General features: G+C 43.0%; 1 long non-coding RNA gene across 1 annotated transcript in view; it reads right to left on the bottom strand.

The window, feature by feature from the left end:
- The window catches only part of LOC112550598, a 197,922-nt gene that overhangs the window by 109,710 nt on the left and 73,189 nt on the right, over nucleotides 1-15,023 (bottom strand). Inside the window, exon 2 of the long non-coding RNA XR_003094528.1 lies at nucleotides 940-1,015. This is a non-coding gene — a long non-coding RNA (uncharacterized LOC112550598). The remainder of the gene's footprint in view (nucleotides 1-939; nucleotides 1,016-15,023) is intronic.

The raw sequence follows: 15,023 nt of genomic DNA, 5'->3' as shown, positions 1-15,023 counted from the left end.
TTTCCCTCATTTTGTTGAGGAATTCAGTCCTTGTTGAAAGTGATACATCCATTTCCATTAAAAGTATTGGTCTCAGTGAATCAATATATTTCCAACAAAAAAACCTCTGTCTCTTCAGAAAATTCATGACCAGCTCTATTTCTCTGCATGGTAAAATCATTCTGAGTAAATTCAGAAAAATCAATTATTTTGAAAGTTATCGGCAAGGTCTTATTCTACATGATCTAAACCAACAAGAGGCCAAGAAGTATATGCCATCACATTCCACCTCGCCTGAGCCCCTGAAGTTCTATTAAGAGTAGTGCAGGGATGTTAAACTCACTTGAGGTCCAGGTTGGATCCATACTGTAGGGCTCTTCACAGGCTGGATCATGAGGGCGGATGCCCTGGTCACTGAAGTAGCGAGGTGCCCAGTGGGACTGGCAGCGGGTCTGGAGATGGCCAGGGGTCTACGGGTAGTGGGTCCAGAGGCAGCAGCAGCAGGTCTGGGCACATGATGAGTGTTCAGAGGCAGCCTTGGCCAATGGGGTCAAAAGACCGCTTGTTCTATAGCAGGCTAGATAAAGAGGTTTCACAAGTCTGGATCCAGCTTGTGAGCTTTGTTTGACATCCCTGGGTTAATGGAACTTCCTTCTCCTTAGTATTTTTGATGACTTAACTCTGAAGGCTAGAGGCACAGACAAAGGGAACATTTATAGAATTTTAAATGATTCCTAAGTGATAGAAAATTAAGTTGGCAGATGACACACAATGTTATAGTGCTACACATTGGCCCCAAACCTATAAGAAATGACCCTGGATGAAACCCTCAAGCTCTTCACAGATGCACGTCAGCTGGAAGACTGTTGTACTTATCTGTACACCTCTAATGGGCCAAAAATGTAAAGTGCTTAAAGAAAGGTGGAATCTGAAATGCCTGATATGTACTTCTGTCCATACCTTAAGATGACAGCATGTCACAAAAGTCGCTGTGTCAGGCTCCTTAGTACGCTCCTATTCCACTCTGCTTGAGCACCTGAAAAAATCATTTAGTTTAATAGGTGGAAAAGGAATCTGATCCAACATTTATAGCACTATTACCCTCCCTGCCCCCTCCTTGTTTGAACCTACTGGTTTGGGATAATAATGTTTTTTTCCAGCACAGATTATGTCAATTTAGAAGCAGTTTAACTTGACCTTTCCCTGACAAAAAAATCCCCACGGTATAAACTGGGAAATTTCCTGTAAAGAAAACCCTTAAATCAACCTGGCCTCTTCATTCCCTTTGCAGGAAAGAGCAAAACTGCTGATAAAACTGTGATGGTACTGCACACAGGGATGTTTTATTTCCCTCTGTTGCCTCTGTGAAAGATCTATATGACTAATTAGCCCGAAATAGGGCAGACCTAGTGATCATTGTGATGGGGCTACAACAAGCAATTAATATTTTCCCTCCCTACATGGAATACAGCTTACTCAAGAAAATCTGCTCTGAGCAACATTAGTTAATCTGACATACTCTAGAGCAATGGTTCTCAATATTTTTAAACTCAAGGAGCCTCTTGGTAGACTCAAAGTATCCCTCAGAAAATGCCAGCTCTTACCTTTCATTTGTTTTTTTTGGCTACAAAAATAATAGCGTAATTCTTCTGTTGCAAAGGACTCAGAAAAATCAAAACTGGTCATGATGTTTTGACATTTGTGGATTCCTAGTGGAAATGTCTAGGTTTAGCTCATAAAACATGCTGGTGTTTACACACCTAACAGTGCTAATATTGCGTGTCACCTTTGAAAGGATCTCACAGCACCCCATTTAAGAATTGGTTCTCTAGAGCACCTGCTAGTGGACTGAAATTCAGTGACAGCATGTCAAAGAGCCAAAGAAGCTGCTATTTTGGGTTAGTATATCTAAACAGGGTAGCAAATAAGTTCCAAGGAATTGGAGCTTAGTCTTCTAAGAATCCCCACCTCTAATGCTTTTCTTGGTATGCCACCAATGAGGATGGAAAAGGGGTTTAGTAGCTAACATGAAAGAGTCACAGAGTTGTTTATTTACATCAATCTGTTCTGACACTGAAAGAATACGGGGCATTATTCTGTATTCTTTCCCTGTCTATGGGCCAGCTTCTTAGCCAATGTAAATTAGATTAGTGCCATTAACTTCACTTAAGCTATGCTGATTTAGACCAGCTGAGGATCTGACTTGTGTATCTATGTGTATGGTCCCCTTCCCTGAGTTTCCAAGTACCTTCCAAGTATTTCATAGAGAAACAACTATAAAAACCTTTTCACAATCTGGGCAGCAGACTGTTTGCCCTGGAATGTCTGCATAGCACAGATGGTACCACCTGCTGCATATTATTACATTCTTGTTTTCTCTTGGTCTTGGCCCTTCTCACTCGGTTGAGAAGGGACAATATATTCTATTCTTTCAAGAGCATTACTGGTTTTTACAGAACCTTGAATAATAGTGGGTTTGTGAGAAATGGCTCCATTCTCCTGTAGCTGTTCCCATATAAGTTCCAGACTTGCAGGTATTTTATTACAAACAAATATTTTGAACCACAAAACCAAGTCTTTGCACAAGTACTAATCCTTTTTTTTTAAAACAGTCATTTTAAAACTTTCTCCAGCTAATGGGATTGCTTTGTGAGTGGCAGGAGAGAAAGGAATAGGGATGCTCAGTTGATACTATAAGTTGACTCTGCACGTCTTCTTTTTAAGGAATTTCCTTTTCCATTTAGAAGCTCCATAATATGTCTTTAGTTTATCTTCAGATAAGATACCAATGATCTTTGACACTGGGATGAACTAATCTGGAGAGTCACTGTGAGACAGAAGATTGTCACTGATGCTGCTACTTACTGCTCACACCTATAATAAATTGCTAACACACATAATGGACTTCATTCTGTAGGCTCTTTATTACATGCTTTCTTCTCAGAAGCTCTTGCTGGTATGTTAAACAGTGTCTTCCTGGGAAAAACAAGCTATTATTGAGGTGTGGGTTGTTGTGCTATACTTAAGACTGAGAACCACAAGGCACAGGTAGGGAGGCTCTGCAAAACGGGGAGACCAGCTGCATGGCGGGGGTGAGCATCATAGGAGCATATGGCTTAGTTCAGTGCGATATATGTATGTAGAAGCTGCCCATTTTACATACTAAAGGCTTCTAAAATGGTAGTGACTCAATGAGACAGAAGGGGAGCTGGAAGCAGGGAGGGCTAGATGTTGTGATCAAATGTGTAGGTGAAAAAGTGCTAGATGTTGTGATGGATGTGTGGGTGAAGAAGGAGAGAGACACCTGTCTACTCTCCCTTGTCTATGTATTAAAACTATCAAGATTTGTGGACACAGATCATGTCTGTGTTTTTTCTCTCACTGTCCTTGTTTGCAAGTATACACTCCAAGCATTTCAGCAATGGGCCATAGAATAAAGCTTATAGGATAAATGCAGCTGTTTCCATGATCACTGACTCCTACAAAATAACATTTCTCTTTTGGTTCAAAACACCAGAACTGAACAGAAAAGCATTTATCATCTCAGAGTTAAGACTGCCTGGTGGTATCTTGGGCCCTTTCAGAATGTGTAGCTCAGCAAAACTTAGAGTTCTGAAAACAAAGAAAGAACCCTGACCACACGACTTGAACTCTGCCCTTGGGAAGCTGTACCCATGACTGTCATTTTTCTGGGCTGAACAGGAACCACTGATGCCTACTTTATGATACGTTCTCCACTCTTTGCCTTCTTTACAGACAAAGCACTACACCTGCCAAATTTTACAGCTCCTTCATACTTACGCACATGGTGCCATCTACCGCCATCCATTACACATTAAGCCAACAAACCACGTTCTTTTCCTACCACAGCACTAACAAATTTCCATGGCAAGGTGGCTCTGGAGTTCCAGTTTGACACAACCTATACAGTGCAGCACTGAAATGAGGCATGCTGGATCTCTTTAGTTAACACACTAATGAGAATTTAGTTGCCTCTGACACATGCTCTGCTAAACTGCTCCAGCTAATCCTTATATCATTCGATGCATCTGTGCCTAATGCAGTGAATACAGCTAGAATCCCTGTAGATATTTGCAGTTGGCTATTGCCACCTCCAGCAGGGCAGAGATGAGGTTGCCTGGGCATGGTCCTCAACTCTATCTCCTAGTTTTCAGATCATTTAGTTTTGCTGAATTAGATATTCTGTAAGGAGCAGGGATACCAATGGCAATCTTAAGTCTGCAGCAGCCAAATCCTTTTTGTAACTGAATTGCCCAATAGTAAGAGCAGTAGCTTCAAGAGCTGTCAGTCAGCCTGATACTAAATCCACTGAAATTAGCTAGTATGGCAAAAGGAATAGTGTGTGCAGAGGCAGATAACTGTACTGCCTAGAGAAGGGGCTCTCCTTTGTAAGGGTCCTGTGTATGGCTTTTTAAAATGAAAGCGTTCATCAAAATCAAAAATTGAAAAAATATTCAGGTTGCTTACAAACAATGCATAGGTTTTCAACACATGAAAGCAGTGAAGAGTGGGGGGGAAATTGGTCTTCAAAAATTGAAATAGGTTGATGAAAAAATTTTGGGGAAAAAGCAATTGTTTCATCTGTTTCAAAATGTTCATGAAGAATACTTTCCAGATTAAGTTTTTCCCTTTGCATTGATGATAAACAGTTTGCTGCAAGTATGTAATGCATAATGTTTGAAAACCATGCTCTTTTGTTTAGTTTTAACTGGATACATATGTCACATGAAGTTGTTTCTGCTCCTTGATTAGCTGAGGCTTGACAAAGCTTCTGTGTTTTGGAGTGTCTTAAGACAAGGTAGAAGATAAGCAGGGTAAAGCAATCTTAAACAAACTTACCTACTTAAGTAATTTAGCTTGAGGCATAATTCATAGGAAATGAAGCTACTGCAAGTTTTAATGTCAGATTGCATAACTTGAATGTAGTCTAATCCTCTTCAAACAAATTTAAGTTTCTCTTATTACAAAGTAGTTCTGTGAGTGTCTGTACAGGACCTTATGTGTGTATAAAGGCTGAGGTCAGACTGTGTGTGGCTCATTTAGCTATTGATGTACCAGTGCTTTGTTGAGGAATTTGGGGGTGGAGAGTAAAACAAAGAATAACAATGTACCATGTAGTCCCTGGTTAAGGTTGAATAGTCTAGGCACTAAGATTAGAAACATTACATCTCCATGGGGCTACAGTTTCATAGGTCAGCCTTTCACCATAAAGGTAGATACATTGAGTTCCACACAATTAACTGTATGGATTTTCCAGACAAAACCTCAAGTGTGAACTCTGCAGTTATTAAAGGGGCCATAGTGCATTTTGTCATTGCTCAAAAATTTCTATTTCACTCTCAAAGCTTACTGAGCTTCAGTGATGCTCCTTACATATGATGTGTAAAGTGTTTCAAGTTGAAATATGTTGTGTAAATGGAAAACATCATTGTAGACCGTTCTAGGGCAGGCGTGTTCAACTACATCTGTCTTGGGACATGGGGACAGCTACCATGGCCACTACAGCAGCACTGGTGGAGGTCCAACAATGGCAAGGGGTTTTGCAATGGTGGCAGTGGGTCCAAAGTGGTGAGAGGCCTAGTGAAGGTGGGGCTGGAGGTGGAAAGGGGTCCAGGAGGAGGGGTCTTGCAGCAGTGGAGGTTCAGGTACATGGTAAGGCTAAGGGATTCTCACATTCAGGAATGGGTGTGTCTCTTTCCAGTTTTAGTACTTTAAAAGGTTCATCACAATGTAGGCCCAGAACATTTCTGAAATTCCCAAAACCTCCATGGGACGACTACTTCCTGCCCTCAAAGTTAAGAATACAAGACTAGAAGGGACCTTCCAGACCATCAAATCTAGTCTCTTGTCTTTACAGGACCAGTTTGTCCAAAATGGTCTGAAAGAGCATCCACTTTAGCCACAATGCACTCAGTTAAAAAAACAAACAAACATAAAATGTACCACAAGAAAGGAGTGGAAGAGGGAAAAGCACTCCCAATACTTTGGGCCCCTACAATGGCTAGGAATTTGTTAGGTAAAATGTGATCCTAAGTGGAACATACCTCTGTGATACAAAGACAGGTTTGCACTGCCCAACACTCCTTCTCAATCAGATACAGGGAAAAAAATCCTTTCAGATAACAAATATGAAATCAATTTGACTCAAAGAGCACAAGCAGGACCCACCAGCCAAGAAACTAGTGATTTCTATGTAGTGTTAGGAGCACCAGGCTACCCAAGCAATATCCCCCACCTCAAAGCAAAACAAATAATTCCAGGGAAAGAATTCATGAACTGAACTGAAGACTAGTAGAAGCCTTGAAGTTTGGGACTACGCAACACCTCGTGTACATGGAAGCCATATATCACACCCTCTGATTACTACTACTCCCTGAACAAATCCCTCCTATTATACTAAAACTTCTGTAAACTTCTCACCCCATCTTGAAGGATTTCATGTTTCTTGTCCCCACTATTTTGTTTGGAAGAACAAGAAGTTCTGAAGAACAATTCAGAACTTCAGTCCTCTGATGGTTAGAAAAGTTCCTCTAATTCTCAGTCTAAATCCATGTCCGTCTTGTTACTATTTAATCTTGCACCATATTGTCCTCTACATAGTTTTCTCCTTCCCTGACATTCACTTCCAAATCTATTTATAAAGGGCAGTCAGAACCCTTTGCTTTCCTAAGCTAAAAAAGGCAAATTCTTTCAATCTTCCCTCATAAAGGTATGTTCTTTATTCCCCTAATCATTCCAGTAGTCCTTCTCTGTACCTGTTCCAGGTTAATCTTTAAAAAAAAAATAGAGAACCGGGACTTTAGATAATACTTTAAATGTTCTTACTAATGCCTTGTTCAGTGGTCCTAATATGTCCTTGTTTCTACTAACATTATTCTTTTGCTTAGCACACTCAAAAATTGTAGTAGTCTCTTTCACAGGTTTATCACAATTCCAGATGATTATATTCCTATAGTCGACCAGTACACCTATGTCCCATTCTTCTTCTGTTTCCTCTGAACTGTGTGCCCTTATCTTATATAATATGTCCTTTGTATTACTTGCTAAGTGCACCTTTACAATTTGTATTACTACACTTCATACTATTGGCACTATTCCTGGGTGCATCTACACATGCAATTAATGTGAAGCAATAAACTCCAGTGCATATTACACTGGGGTTTATTGCTCCCAGGCACATGTTCAAACAGCACACCTGGGAATGAAGTATGTTGAGCTGGCTTGAAGCAGCCTGGCAGGGGACCCTGGGGTCAGCCTGCCAAACCAGGGCTGCTCCCCGACAGTTCAACATGCTACAGAGGGGCTGGCTGAAGCACCAGGGGGTTCACTGTAGGGCTATCTGGCAGGCAGCCCCCACACTAAAGCACCCTCATGACACAGCCAGCTGTGTCAGCATCTGCAAGTGAGCTGTAGCAGAGTAAAAAATGCCACAGCAGGATACTACTTGTAAATATAAGTACTATCCTGCTGCGGAGTTAATTGGTTTACTTCAGCCTAATTGCCCTGTATGCATAGGCGACTGGTCAGGACGGGCACTTGCCACGTGTGGGCACCAACCTGGAAGTGCCAGTGACACACCTGGAAAGGCCAGAGATACGCCTGGAAGGGGCAGCGGCACTTCTAGCACCCACACTCTGTGGCCAGCACTCTCGGGGAGCATCAACGCTCCCGCCTGCCCCCCTTCCCGTCACCTAAATGGGGAATGCTGCCTGTCAGGGGGTGCACTTGCACCCCCGTGCACCCCATATGTGTCACCACTACCTGCTTGTGTAGACACTGAGACATTTACTGTGGTGCTAATTAGTCAACTCCACAGTAAACATCTTGTGTAGACACACCCACGTTTTCCTTCAAAACTTTTCTCTTATTTCAGGGGCTTTCAATTGAGGGTACGTGTACCTCTGGGGGTACTTGGAACAGTCCTAGGGGGTGCGCACAGGTGGGTGGGGACAGAGCACTTCCCAGGAGCAGGGCCAAGGTGGGGTGAAAGCAACAGTTCCCCTCTGTGGGGGACCTTATGCATTAGAGAAGACGTCTTAGAGGAGATCTTGATAATTGACTTGGGTATTTCTTTTGTGTAGCCACTGCTGCCACCCACCAGCCTAGTGAGCTTCCTTGCCCCACAGAGGGGCGCTGCTGCCCTCACCCCAGTCCGGCGAGCTTCCCTGCCCTGCCCTGGCCCTGCTTCTGGGAGAAGGCAGTACTCTGTCCCCGCCCGCCTGCGCGCCATCCCCACCTCCCCGCTCCGCAATCATTCACGTGCTACTTCCCCCCACCTCCTGCACTCAGCTCCCCCCTCCCCCCTCCCACATTCACCTACATGCCACTCCCCCCCCACCATGTTTGGCCACCAGAGGTACTTCAATTAAAAAAGGTCAAAAACCCCTGTGTTATTTCACTCCATAAAGCCTTCCAATTTTTCCTATATGATAATCTGATCCTCCTCTGTATTAGTAGTATCTACCAACCCTGTATCATTTATTGTGAGAGAAAATAAGGACCTGAAGCAGAATAATAATGAAAGAGCTGGCTCCAACTTAAGGAGAATGATCATGGTATATTTCTGGGTTAGTGAACAACACTGTTTCTTTGTGTGTCAGCAGTGCAGTTATTCCCTCTCCCTCATTCCAAATATTATTGCTTCTGGCTTACTAAAAGGCAAAGACACAATAAAACACCTGTTGACCCTACATGATATACATAGTTCTGAGTCGTTCCCTTGGGACTCATCTTCAGTATGTGCCAGTATCTTTACTTAGGGTGATTTGGGAGAGGAATCCATTAAAAAGAAAGAAAAAAATCAATACCATAATTAGGAAACATTATATTGGATAATGATGCCAATTAAAGAGCAACAGTAGAGGCTATATATGTGTCTATTAAGCCATGCTGTTTATACTTGCTTGTCTGTGACTTCCTGCCTTATACCCAGAACCATCAAAGTATTGTTTTGCGAGGGATTAGGTGAAACCTCATGGAAGCTGCTGAGGGTAGCAGCTGCCCTCCACTCAGAATTGTACAAAGCTGCTATGCTTTTCTGTGGAGTAAGATAACTGGAAAAAAAATTGGAGCCACTGTTCAAAGCAATGACCATGTGCCAGGCCAGTCAAAAACTGAACAATGCAAAGTAGAAGGGTTTCACTTGGGTTTGAATTAAAATATGTATTGAGCTGTGTATGCCTGTGTGTGCATGAATGGAAGCAGATCTACTCAGACATATGAAAGGAACAGACAGAAAAAGCAGCAGAAAAGTCAGAGGGGCACAGTTCCCTGAGAGAAAGCTAAGAACACATTTTGGGAAAAAAGAGGGTTGATAGATTGAAACGGTCTCCTGTTGTTTGATTTGTGCATCTTTCACTTAAACAGAATTTTGTTTATTCTTTGTAAATAATAGTACTGCACAAAAGAAATACCTGAGTCAATTATCAAGATCTCTAAGATATCTTCTGTAATGCATAAGATCCCAAATATTGACTGACTCTTGGGTCAAAAGGAGTTACAATATGTTAATTCCAAATTTTTATCTGATAGAGGCAGAATAACTGGTTCCTTTTGAAAAAAATGAAGGATGCTGGTAGATGTGCCAGGAGTCTGCTCCAGTATGCTGTAATTACAGATTGAGTCTGCTAGTGTGTGCTAATTAGTGTGCTTCAGACAGCCTTCGCGTCTTGTGTATCAGTATTCCCATGCTTTAAAATGGCGGCAGGGGTCCTCTAAAGCTCATTCAACAAGCTTTAGTTAAAACAGCCTTGTCACCATATTGAAGCATGAGGATGATGATACACAAGATGCTGTGGAGCTGCTCTAATTAAAGCTCCCCCCCCCCCCCGGAACTGAATTAGAGCCCCCCCCCCCCCCCCGGAACGCATGTAAAAATGCCCAAGGTTCCTAATATACTCTTAGAAAATCATGAAAATAATCTCTTAATAATTTTATGGAGGTGTTTCTGGAAAGAGAGAGCGTCATGTCAGAGGCTCATGGAATATAATGCTCTCCTCTTGCCAGTGGCCAGTATTATGCTGAAATACACTTTAACACAGGGACAGGCAAAATATGGTTCATGGGCTGGATCCAGCCTGCCAAGCACTTTCATCTGGTCCACAGCGCCCACTAACATAATGTGTCCCACCCAGCCCTTCCACCCACGAGGGTGGGAGTGAGGCACCCCCATGTACACCACCCCCAACATACCCTATTGTGCCTCACTCCCACCCTTGTGGGTGGAAGGGCCCAGCCTGGCCAGCAGCAGCTTCCCAGCAGGGCTGCTGCTGTCACTGCTGCAGCCCTAAGGGACCTGCTTTGCTTCCCTGGTCTCCTGCTGGCTCCAGACAGGAAGCAGGGAAGCAGCGGGGGCAGAGCCGTAGCTGGGTGGGAGTGTGGAGAGTGGTGCAGGGGCTGGCGGCAGTGAGGAGCTCATGCCCAGCGGGGCAGCAGCAGCCCAGAGCTTGGGTGGGCACCATGTGGGTGTGAGGGAGGGTGGGTGGATATGGGGACCCTCCCCCACACACACACTTCCCTCATAGTGTGCAGCCTTGGCAGGCAATGGCAACGGCAGCAGGTGAGGGTGCTCAGGGTGCTGGTTCCCAGCGCAGGTGCTGGTGCCCGGTGGGGCACAGCTCTGGCCAGCGCTGCACATTGTGATGAGGGGTGCAGCCTCCACTGGGCAGTCTGTATTGCCAGCACTCCTCGCACTTGCCAGGCATGGGTGGGAAGCCCCAGGTGCTTTCCCCTGAGGGGTGGGGAAGGCAGCCGGCTCTAGCGCCTGAGGCTTCCTTCCCGTACCTGGCGAGTGTGGGGAGCTCTGGTAATACAGACTGCCCAGTGGAGGCTACACCCCTCATTACAACGTGCAGCACTGGATGGAGCTGTGCGAGGCACTAGAGCCTGTGTCAGGCATGAGCACCCTCAGCGCCCCTGCTGGCTGCTGCTGTGCCCTGCACCTGAAATCATTTCCTACCCCCGCTTTAACAGATATGGTGTACTCAGAGAAACAGTACAGAATAAAAGTAGGGCAGAGGATATAATAAAATGGATCCTCTTTTCTGTAAATGAAGAAGTCTCTTTTTGAAATGATAGCAGCATCCTGATTTTTCTCTGGTGAGATCGGACTACATAAAATAGTAAATTTAGTTTTATAAACATTTGAATTAATTTTGTTTAGGATGAAAAATGACCTTTTACCCCAAAACACCCACAAATGTTGCAATTTTTTTCTTTTTCTTTTTTTTTGGATGAAACAGGGGGAAAAGCCCTGGTTTTCTACTGTTTTTGTTTTTATTGTCTTTTTGTCCCTCTCTCCACTCATTTTCAATGGAAAAAGGAAAAAGACAAGCTCCCCAAAACTAAATCCCCACAAATTTTTGATTTAATGAAAAAATACATCTTTTTAAATACCTATGGTATGCAGAATATTTTTAAGATTTTAATGAAAACTGTTTTTTTTTAACCAGCTCTATAAAAAACATTGAAGAAAAAAAATGTGACTGGACATGGGTCAGATCCTCAGCAGGTGTACCTGGACTGTTTTTAGTGAAGCTGTGTAGGGTTTATACCATGTGGTAGTTGGGCCCATTCTTCTATTTTAGGTCTCAATTCTCATCCATTTACTTACATGCATGTATCAGTGGAACTAGTCCCAGTACTAAATCGAAGTGTGTAAATGAGTTTGTGGGATTAGGATTTTACATTGGTGTACACGAACACGTTTATTTATCGTTCTGCAAATGTGACATATAATAAAATGAAATTAATACTCTTGGAAAAAAATCACTTGTGTGTTATATTGTTTTCTCTTTGACCTTGATTCTTGCTATCTTTCCCTGAACCTCTATCTTGCCTTCCATTTCTCTTGGTAAGCCAATCATAGCAAGATAAATATTCATTTTAAAGCTTCTGGAAGAAACGGCAGTATTAAAATACCACCCAAAACAGGTTCTTTCTCCATCTATTCCTTTAAAATTTTATCTCAGTACCAAGTGTCTTCTCACAGATTTCAATTTAAGCAAATGTGTAAGCATTTTTATAGGGTCAGGCCTTAAAATGAGTAACAATTTTATGGAAAAATTCAATCTTCTATCTCTTTTCTGTGGAGAAACACTGATTAAAAGCTTTTTTTAGGGGCTCAGGTTGTATTTCAACTCTCTTCTCCCTTCCCCTCAGTCTTTCAGCTGCACAGGGGAAAATAGTACTTTATGTATTGCTCCTTTGAGGTTAAATCTACTCTCCCCTTTTTTTCCTCTCAATCTCCATGATGCTCAAGGGGAAAGAAAGCACTTAAGAGTCTCTCTTTTGGGGCTCACTCCATATTCCCTCCTTTTCCTCTCCAGGCTCCATGCTGCCAAGACGGGTGGAGTGGGGGCTTACTGTAAGTAAAGTCTGATATTAGTGTTCATTACGTTACGCATTCCCCAGCCCCCTTTTCTCTCTTCATCTCCCTGATAGACACGCCTCAGCTTTTGTGCTCACCAAGAAAAGCAAAATAAATTCATATTTGGTGCAGGAGGTAGGCTTGTGGTGATTATATTTGTCATGTTGTCTTTATGGTGCAGCAACTCTTCATCAGCAGCTTACTGGGCTTGTTGAACCTTAAATGTTCTGGCTCTCTGGTCAGTGGCATGTTTTTTTCCTATTTTTATTTTCTGCTTGGTCTGTATTAAGAGCTCTGTGGATCAGTGGACCAAGCTGAAGACTTTCATAACCAGGGGCCATCTTGTGCAGTCACTTTTTACACAGAACTAAGAGGAAATTATTGCTTCGTGACTGGTAGTCTTTTGGGATCCCAGAGTTGAATATGTAACAATCAGCATGATTTGGCTCCCCTTCTAATTTCATTTCTCTCCAATTTTCAGAGCTTTTCCAAGTAGGCTGAACACTAACAAATGGGAGGTGAAACTAAAAGGCATTATGAAAATAATTATGGGATGCATTTGTGGTGCTTCAACAATCTAAAAGTGGCAGATAGTGAACCAGAATTTAAACATTAAAAATCTTTCTATGAACAGGCTATTGAGAGACAAAGATGTTAATAATTATGTTTGGGGTGTAAAAGGCAAGGTTCAGGAAAAAATGTGAATGAGAGCATAAGTTGGTGTTTTTCTATTCAAATGTCTCTTCATTTCACTAACTTTTCAGCTAACCACAAACATCCTTTCTGAACAAAGCTCCTATTTATCAACTTTACATACAAGCTTCCTAGTAGGACTTACACAAACTCGTGAGAAACCCAAAGCATTTCCCACCCCTCTTTTCCTCTTGATGGTTGTATGCTTGATGGTTGTATGCATGCTCTATGTCTTTTGGGTTAAATTGACTGAAGTCAAATGCCGTTTGGGAATGGGGTGTAGGTTGTAGCCGTGTTGGTCTAAGGACATAGGCAGACAAGGTTCTTTGGGTAAACTCGATAACTTTATTAGACCAACAAGTTGTTGCCCTAATAAAAGATACTGAATTTACCCAAAGAACCTTGTCTGCCTATTTATGAATGTGAAATCCTAGGCTAATAAAGCTTCTACCTGTACCAGTACTAGATTTATTTTTGCAACCATGAAATCAAGATGATTTCTGTTTCCAACTATAGTATCCCAGTTCCACTATCTAGAACTGGGAAGTCTGTCAGTAGGCTCCCAGTAAAACACAGGATATAGAATAGCACATTAAAGTTTATATAATCTGTATTAAGGTTCAAACATCTCATTCTGCATCAGAATATTGTCCATAGGCCAAATTTGTAAAGTGCTGGCAGCTAAATTATAGTGGACAAATTTCTTATGTGGCCATAGTCTGGTTCACACAGGGCAGTGAAGAGACATTGGTGGAAATGGTGTTGGGCCTGTGCTTCTGACAGCCTAGGTGGAGAGAAAGCAGCCTAGAAGCTGCTCTTAACTCATAGCTGAGGATCAACATAGCATTGTGGAATACTGCTCTACCCCTTCTCTTTCCACCCTGGACATGCAATCTAATCTAGAGTGAAGAGGGCAGTAGGTACAAGAGCTGGCTTTGGCAGCCTGGAGCTGAGAGCCCCCCTGAGATATACAACTTTTCAACCAGCCATTTAAAACTAGAACATGGCTCCTTTTCACCACCTCAGATTTTACATGAGAATCTGTGTCTTGTCTTTTATTTTATTTGATATACTGAATTTCCAAATCAGATCTCTCAAGCAATGCAATATTTATTAGAGGTCAGTGAACTTGAAGATCTTCAAAGGTTCATTTTGGAGATACATTCAACAGTCTGGATTTTTATTCAAACCTCATTCTCTGGTTTCTCTTGATGCTCAGTTCCTCTCTGGCATGGCAAAGCACTCATACACCTAAATAAGCTGTCTGGCTAAACAGGCATTTTCATCCCTGGTGCAACACAAAGCACTGAGTGCAGAGGCCTTGAAAGCTTTTTTAGCACCTGGAGTGGGACAGAGGAGAGGGAGAGAAGTCTTACCTTCCCAGGATCTCCACACTTGAGCTGCAGCTGCTGTTGCTATTGTTACTCTTTTAACAGCATGGGCTGGGCTGCCGCCACTGAGGGACAGATAACAATGCCCCATTCATCCTCTACCCCCGGGAGCAGAACTGACTCTCCCATGGCAAAGCCCCCTGGGGAGAAGGGACATCTTTCTACTCCCCTCTCCTCACCAGATACACTGCTGGGCACGGTGCTGTCCTTGTATGGCTGTGTCTACTCTATGCATGGGATGCAAAGAGGTCTGCATGCCATGGAAAGACTCCTGGGGGGCAGGGGGAAGGAGCCATACCAGCACTCCAAGTTGGCCGCTGGTGCTGGTTACCCTCTTGCCCCACTTTAGTCATGCTACTGAGTCAGAGCATACTGGTGAATTTGGCCTTTTGAGTCAAAGGCCAAACTAGGTTGAAACTGTCACAAGAGTAGACTTGACCTATGAGCAGATCTGGAGGTGGGGAGGGTCCCCCTTCAATTCCTCAGCATCACTCAGTATGGCTATGTAGCACATACCTGAAGTGTAAAGTGCAGCCCTGCCAGCTACCTTCTTTTCAAAATTCTAGATCCAC

This window comes from Alligator sinensis, unplaced genomic scaffold, assembly GCF_000455745.1.
Source record: "Alligator sinensis unplaced genomic scaffold, ASM45574v1 scaffold966_1, whole genome shotgun sequence".
In the NCBI taxonomy this organism is placed as follows: Eukaryota; Metazoa; Chordata; order Crocodylia; family Alligatoridae; genus Alligator; species Alligator sinensis.
Note: the sequence above shows the minus strand (reverse complement) of the source record. Positions and strands in the feature narration are given on the sequence as shown.